This window comes from Crocuta crocuta, unplaced genomic scaffold (genome assembly GCF_008692635.1).
Source record: "Crocuta crocuta isolate KB4526 unplaced genomic scaffold, BGI_CrCroc_1.0 scaffold452, whole genome shotgun sequence".
NCBI lineage: Eukaryota > Metazoa > Chordata > Mammalia > Carnivora > Hyaenidae > Crocuta > Crocuta crocuta.
Window position 1 is genome coordinate 1,373,818 of NW_027528851.1, and position 9,044 is coordinate 1,382,861.

Below are 9,044 nucleotides of genomic sequence, written 5' to 3' on the forward strand. Positions count from 1 at the left end.
CTACTAAAAAAGAAGTAAACCAAAGGATATATAGCTTCCCTAAAGCACAGACTGAAAGTTCTCTGAGGTCAAATTCAAAATAGTCACTAGAATTGAACTGTGAGCATACTAGCTTGAAGTTATACTCTCCATACCTACAAAGTTAATCCAAGTTAAACCCATATCAAGCAGATTTTCTATGAAGCAGCAATATTTAAAGCTAATAGAGAGAAAATAATGATTATCTTAAAAGGGGTGAGAATTAGGACTGCCTGGGTGGCTCAGTCAGTTAAGCATATGACTCTTGAGTTCAGCTCAGGTCATAATCTCCTTGTTTGTGGGATCAAGCCCAATGTCAGGCTATGTGCTGAGAGCTTGAACCTGCTTGGGATTCTCTCTTTCTCTCTCTCTCTCTCTCTCTCTCTCTCTGCCCCCTCTCACATACTCTTTCTCTCTCTCAAAATAAATAAATAAACCTTTTTTAAAAAGGAGTGAGAATTAGATAATTGAAGATTTCTCATCAGCAACAGGAGAGGTCAGAAGATAATGAAGTAGTGAAGGGAAAATAATTATAATCTAAAATTTTATACCTAGCTAAAGTATTAGTCTAGGGTCAGGGCAGAGTAAATCTGTTTTTAGAAATACAGTTATTTTTAGAAAATAATTCTTTATCAAGAGTAAAACTGGTACCAGAGGGAAGGTGTGGTTTATAAGGAACAATAATGAGCAAAGAGATGATGAAAATATGTCAATATATATATTTATATATATATTCAATATATGGATATATTTAATATATATTTTTATATATATTAAATATATATATTTATTTAATTATTGGCTCTATGAAACAACTAAGTTTTATTTTTATAAATCAAAGCTAAACTAAAACCATAGACCAGTACTACTCAAAATATGGTCCTCAGATCTGTGTTTGTGAATGAATTACTTGTTATTGATCTATAGGAAGTACAAAACTTGACATTAATTGCTTGAAATTCTTTTAGACATTTGACTGTGTCAAATTATTGATTGGGAAGATTACTCTTACCTATTAAAAGCAGAGACTATTATATTGGATTAAAAAAACCAAAGTCCAGACATGAACCATTTTCAAGAGTTCCATCTAAAACAAAACCACTCAGAATGTTGTTATTAAAATAAAGAACTATAAGCCAGGAACTTAAAATAAAAAATCTGATAGCAATATTTCAAATAAATAAAACTTTCTTTATGAACTCTTCCAAACTCCTAAAATTAATATTTCTCTACACAGGAACACTCCTCCTTCCCCACAATCCCAAGAATTATCCTTTCATGAGTCCTTTGTTCTCTAGTTCCACTCTGGACTGGTTGCTGTGTAGACCCAAGGCATAGTGATCCTTTAGATATCCTTTGTCTTCTCTGTAAGAGTCCCAGGTTTTAGTTTTTTGAATTTCACTCTTTCTTTTTTTTACTTCCACAATCGACTCACATAAATTATTCAGTAACAGATCAAAAGAATATGCAAAGGAAATGAAATTTCAAGATTTCACATGTTTGTGAGCCCCTCCCCCCACTCTCACACCTAATAATAAGTTTGATAAAGAATTCTATACCAAAAGTCACTTTCCTTACAATCTTGAAGGCTTATCTCCATTGTGTTCTAGCTTCCTGGGTTACAGATATCAAATCCATCTGGAGTTCTGATCCTATTTTCCTTTTTCAATAAAATTTCTTGATAGTGTGATTTTTGTCATTCCTTAGGCTAGTTGCTTGATGGCCTTTTCATTCTGGAAATTAATGAGCTAGGAAATTTTATGTACTAATTTATTAATTATTTGATTAAATAATAATTAAATAAGTCTCCCCTCCCTTCTGTTTTTCTTTCTAGATCCCTTAGTTGTTCACTTAATTACTTATTTCCTACTTTTCCCCTATCATTTCCATCACACTTTTATTTCTGCATCTTTGGGTAGTTTCATATTTATTTAGTTAGCCAAATTGATTTTTTTCATTTTTAGTGCATGTCAATTTTCATTTCATAAGATACATTACTTTGTCATTCTGAAACTATTAACTTTAAGCTGCCTTTTTATCTCATTTTTTTTAAGTTTCTTTCCTATAATGATCTTATTGGGGAATTTTTCTGTATTGCTTGGTTTAATTTCTCTAATGTGTAAATCTCCCACCTTCAAACATGCGAGAAGACTAAATGTAGGGTGAGAACATGGAGAGCTAACTGCTCCTAGCCATCTTCTCTCATAATCTATTTTCACTGTTGGGCTTCTGTGCTATCAGACTGGGTTCTCTTGCTGCCCTCTGTACAAACTCTGAGATTTCAGTTTGCTCAGTTCTTATATACACTCATTCTAGGTAGTTTCCAAGTCTACCACTTTAACTCTGATCTCAGTTGTCCTATATTGTAATTCCCAACTGGATTATTTCCTTTGAAAGACACTTTAAGCTGAAAAATATGTCTTAACAAAGTCATCCACTCCCTATAGATACCAGCCTTACTCCTCTTTTGTTCTTTGTTTATTTAAATGGCATCATCTTTGAGTTCCTTCTCTCAGTTACCCTTCATATTTAATCAAATTAACCACATCTCAGTGGTTATCTCTCTAGGATATGGAATTGTCTTTTCCATTTTGTCCTGGTCACTACAATACATACACCACCAGCTTTACTTCCCTAAATTAATGTAATATAGCCTCTAAATGCATCCCCCATGTTTCCACAATCAAGGTCATTGCATGCATTGTCATCTGATTAATTGCCCCAAAGCACAACTGTGACTGTATCACTCAGCTTCTCAAAATTTCTATGACTTCTTGTTTGCTAGATCAAAGCCAAATTCCTCAGCCTAGAATTGAATGGCTTCCATATTATAGTTCCAATCTACCTTTCCAATATCATTTCTCATTGTTTCATGTCACATTTTCTATATGTCCCAATAAAACAAATTAATATTTTCATAGCCATCCCAGGTTAACCAGCTCTGTCACTCTGCACATGATACAACCTCTGCCTGAAATGGTTTCTCTAATATTCCTCAATGCTGCATATCTAAACTATACATGTACATTAAGAGAAATCACAAAGTCTACCTCTTCTATCAAGAGGTAACTTAACTGTACCTGCCATACATTTCTTATTAGACATACTGCTCTCAAGGGTCAGTTTAGTTACGAGTAACTTTTACTCCCAAAATGCCTAGCATAGTGTCTTGCCAACTGTGGACTTTTAATATTTGTTGAGGTTTGAAAATATGGACTTTATGCATAATATGTGGTATACTTACTTAAAAGCTACCATGGAATTATTTACTATCTATTGCATATATATTGGCCTTCTCACCCTGGGAAGGTACTTGAGGACAGGGTCTCTGGCATTTTATTCTTTGTTTCCCTCTACAGTGTCTTGCATGATGCCTTCCATATGTATTACTCTTTTGTGGTAAAATAGCAATATATACAGCGTATAAGTAATTGTCCTTCTCTGATGCCTTTGAAATGTCAGTTTGAGGAATTGGGGGGAAATTTACATAGAAGAAGCATTTTTTTTCTCTCCTCAAGATAGAATCAGCTGCTACCCCTTAAAATAGTCTAATTATTTTACTGGAGGCCTAGTTATAAAACTACTTGCAGTTGCACTAGAAATAGAATTCTGGTGTCACTTAATGAGATTTTTCAAGTTCACATTACTTATTCTGCAGACTTCTTCATTTGAGTAGATTGTTTAATATTTTATTTGTTTTATTATTCACATTTTGGGGGTAAAATATTTCCATTCACATTCGAAGTTGGTTGAATTGTATGCCAGAGTTTGAGTGCAGAGAACTTTTTTCTTGGTCCTGTTATTTCCAAGTGTGTGGCTGACTACTATGTCTGTAATTCACTCTTGGGAGCAGGTTTTCTGCTGCTGTCCAAGAAGTGAAACTTTGTCTTACCCTAGGATGCAAGTTAACATGTTCTTACCTGCTTAACAATGACTTCATTTTTCTCCTGTGTTTCCCTGCTTTTTATCGGTGAAGTGAACTCCCCTCTGCACCCAAAGCAACTACATTCTACAGCAAACTTTTCTAATTAAATTGTACTATATGTTTTGAAATAGGGGCACCTGAGTGGCTCAGCCCATTAAGGGCCCGACTTTAGCTCAAGTCATGATCTCCTGCTCATGAGTCCAAGCCCTGCGTCAGGCTCTGTGCTGACAGATCAGAGCCTGGAGCTTGCTTCAGATTCCTTCTCCATCTCTCTGCCCCTCCCCTGCTCACGGTGTCTCTGTCTCAAATATAAAACAAAATATAATTTTTTTAAGTATCCTCGCATTTGGAGGGTGGTACTTTGCTATTTAATTTATCATTGCTATTTTACATGATAAAGGTGGATAGAATTAGTTTTTTTATTCACAGAATATAATTCGAGCAGTCATCCGATTCCTTGTCCCCCACCACCAGATCATTGTTCCTTTCCAAGTCAGCCATTTAATTTTTTGCACCCTCATATTGTGTTTAATACCATGCTGAGATTTGTGGGAGAGGGACTGTAGCCTTGACATTTCCTTTGCAGACATAATACACACAAAACAATTAGAAAACAATTAAAATATTAAACTCAATGGTAGTAACCGTGAATGTAAGAAAGCAGAGAAAAAAGATGTGAGCTTGTCAGAAGTATTAGGTGAAAGCTAATGGAAAAGGTGGAATTTGAATTGTTTCAGAGGACTCAGAGGTGGGTAAAAGGGTGGTTATGTTTGAGATTTGGGAGTGACGAAGCAACAGTGAGGAAAGTAGCTTGATGGGCAGGCAATATGTGTGCTAAGTGGAAAGTGGGGTTATGCAGGTTAGACCAGGCTTGTTAAAGATCACAACAGGGTCCACTTAAACGTTCAAGCTTTTCACAGGGAATTGATATGACAAAAATGATGTTTAAAGAAATTGAATTCAGCCCTTTCATGAGGGTTTATGGCATATAATAAAAAGAAAGGTACTTAAAATGTGATAAAGTAGATAGCTCATTGTACAGATTAAAATAACAGTAACTGTAAATAGAATGCTTTAGAGACAATTTAGAATTATAAACTCAGAGGCACCAAGGACAGAATGAAAGGAAAATGGGAGGTTGGAATCCAAGGGACAAAAGGAGAAGCTTCAGTGTTTACCTTACATTCTTGTAACAAACCCCAATATTTTTCAATTTCACTGCACTTTGTGCAATTATCCTATTGGGGCCACTAGGTGGTGATCTTTGTTAGTCGGTAATGTGATTCTTTAAAGAGTTCAGCTTTTGCAAGAAAACCCATGTTTTTGTTTTGTACAATTCCTGATTTATAGCATTCACATCTATGGATATACATCCGTAAATGTCTTCCCTTCTACTTTATCTTTTTAGTCTGTGCTGTCAGGTAAGATAAGGGAGATGAGAAAGAAGTAAATGTTAGATCTCAGTTCTCACACTTGTTTGGTTTTAACACTGTTCTGGCATTTCCGATCCTGGTCACGGCTCTATGGAAGAGTAGAGCAGGAAACGGCATCATTTATCTTGCTGGCCTTATTGGTATCATCTGTCAGGTGGCCTCTAGGATAAAGCCAGTATTGGCTACGGTGTGGTGAATGGGGAGAAGTGCATAGGTGGCTTGGCTGATGGATAGTTCCCATGCCATCACCCTGTTTTACTGATCCCCAACCCTCATTATGTCTACTTTCCATACAGCCTCATCTTCTGCCCAAATGGAGATCCCACCATGATAGAGTCTATATGCTAAACCACAAGGTACTTATTCCAAGTTGGAGAAAGTCTGCTACCTGACAGGTAGAAAAGAAGACAACTTAACAGAAGGCCTGTCACATAGCAGGCACTGGCAATGCTTGTTGAACGAGTGACCAAATGATGAGTAAACAGATGAGCATCAGCAATACAGTGGGGGAGAAGGAGTGGTCCTAGAATGCTGAATGAATATTTCCATGGAAATCTTTTTACATATGTGTTGGGCTCTTTAGTACTATTGGTGTGGGTGTTATGGATTACCTGGTCCACTGTACTCTGCTGACATAGAGCCCAACTACCATGGTTAACATTGCTCCAGGGGGAAATGCTTTCTGAGTTCTAAACATTTAACTTACTAATGAACTTTTGTTAACCTGTGACTTTATAAGAAGTTCTTATTAAATTAAATAATAGCACAGTTCATAAAAGTCACTTTTGAAGTTCTTAGTCACAGCAACATGTAATTAACAGTAAAGGCTTAAAGTGCAAACAGGGGTCTTATCTATCCAAACACTTTTTAGTGACGAGTTTCCTGATGATCTTTAATAAACCCTTGCAATTGTAACAACAATTACAACTTCAATGGCTTCAGTAAGTCTGAAGAAGTCTCTTCCTAAATTTATTTCCAATGTTTCCCTATAGAGAAGAAATTCTAAGTACTTAGCTACAGCTGTACATCTATCTGTTACCTGTTCTGAAAATTAAGTTGTCAATTTTATCTTTAGTAGAAGAAAGGAAAGTTATTTTCTTTCCTCTCAATAGCTAAATTTTAATGAATTTTTTATTTTACTGATTTATTCTCTTGACTGCTTTTTCCTTTCTATTTGACCTTTTGGGCCAATCAGTGCTTTTAGCCAAGAATCAAAGAAATCTTGTTCCTGGCTTAGGCAAATCCCAGCCTTATTTCTTTTACCTTATTTCCCTGCCTTATCTCTGTCTGACAAAGATAATCACCACATAATCTTAATGATTTGGAACCCTGACCCTGAAAATAGCGAGATTGTAACATAAAATTTCTTGATAGCAAATCAATACATTTAAATGATGCCACATCTTAAAATCACAGTTTACCTTTTATTTACTTTTTGAAGTGAAGTTCACATAACATAAAATTCACCATCTTAATCACTTTAAAGTGTAAAATTCAGTGACTTCCAGTACATTTATAATGATATACAACCATTATCGCTCTCTAATTCTAGAACATTTTCATCACCCCCAAAATAAATACATTCCCATTAATCAGGCACTCCTCGTTCCCCACTCCCTCTAACCCCTGATCACTACTAATCTGCTTTTTCTTTCCATGGATTTGCCTCTTCTGGACATTTCACATAAATGGAATTAAGTAATATTTGGCGTTTTTGAAAATTTTTTTAAATATTTATTTTATTTTTTGAGACAGAGAGATACAGAGCTTGAGCAGGGGAGGGGCAGAGAGAGAGAGGGAATCACAGAATCCAAAGCAGGCTCCAGGCTCTGAGCCGACAGCACAGAGCCGGACATGGGGCTTTGAACCCACGGACTCTGAGATCATGACCTGAACCAAAGTTGGCTGCCCAACCGACTGAGCCACCCAGGCGCCCCATATTTGGCATTTTTTTGTATCTGGTTTCTTTTAATTAACATACTTTCTAAGTTCATCTATATATGAACATGTATCAATACTTCATTCCTTTTTATGGCCGAATAGTATTTCATTGTATGTATGTAACACATTTGTTTATCCATTTGGGCTGTTTCTACTTTTTGGCTTAATAAGCAATTCTGCTATTAATAGTCATGCCCAAGTTTTTGTTTAAACATCTGTTTTCAATTCTCTTTAGTATATACCTAAGAATAGAATTACTGGGTCATATGGTAATTTAATGTTTAACTTTTTTAGGAACATACTTTTATTTTTATATGTGCTAATATTGGTTATTCTTCAGAAAGTTATTGGATAGGATTTCTTCTGCAAACACAGATATTATTTATGCATGATGTTTTGGGCTGAAATATCTACTATCAGTCTATTAATCTACTATCTATTAATCTACTACTATCTAGTAATCTACTAACTCTTGTCTCCATATTCAATAGTAGGGCTCCAAAGACAGAGTAACTTTGACAAGTAAGGAAACATGAAATGGTGTGCCTTCAGTCAAAATCACTGAGGAATCCCTCTCCCCATTCTGTGCTTTCATTCAATAAAAATTCACTATGTTTCCAACCTTGAATCAAGAATGATTTTAGGAACAAAACACAAAAAGATTTTTGCCCTCATGGAGCAGGGTTGTAAGAATGTGAGAAGGAAGAGAGAATTTTAGATATGGATAAGAGCTATGGAAACAATTATGTAGGGAATTGATATGAAGTTTCTATCATAGACTATTAAATCAATGCTTCTAAAATTTTAGTGTGCTTGAGAACACCTTGGGATATTATTGAACTACTGATTTGAATATAATAGATTGTGGGTGAAGTGTGAGTCTGTCCTTTAAACAAATTTCCAGGTGATGACCATACAGTTTTGGTTTAATGACTTTTCAGCAGGGGCTTGAATGAGGAATATGCATCAATAGCCAACCTAGTCAAAATGTGGGAGAAGAAAATTCCAGGGAAAGAAAACAGCTTTTTACAAAGGCTCCATGGAGGGAGTAGGCTTAGTGTGTGTATCTGAGGGAAAGTGCTGCAGAGCTTTGTAATCTCTCCTTGACACATAGTTGGTTATACAAATACAGAACAAGCCTGAATTCCTTGACCCCTGTTATACCACTTACTACCTATTCCCCACCAACAAATGAATGAATTTATCCCTAAATCCACATGCACCTTTGAATCAGCTTCTTTTATTTTGTCCAATATATTTTTGCAAAAATATCTTCTTATGCTCACCATTTATTGCAATTCTAATTTCTTTCTAACCTTTAGTTTCTTTTCTATTTTTCTCTTTTTGTATCTTGCCCTTTTCACTTAACATTTTGAACATGTCCAATGAAATTAACTATTCTGAAACATGATTTTACATGCATATATCAAGGTACATTTAGAAGTTCCTGGATTTTTGTAGCCTTTTTGTTTTAATTCTTTTGGAGTGACCTCTTATAAATAAGGCTCTGATGAATATTATTACATATAAATCTAAAGGCATGTCTCCAATTATTTTCTTAGAATAAATTTTTGAAAAACGTGATAGCTAGACTTTTGATAAACAAAGCTTAATTGCCTTCCAGAAAAAAATTCTAGTTTACATTCATACTGTCAGTGAATAGTCCTTATTTTACCTACTTTTTCCCCATATTAACTGGCAGTAGAATCACTTTTTTTACTTTTTAT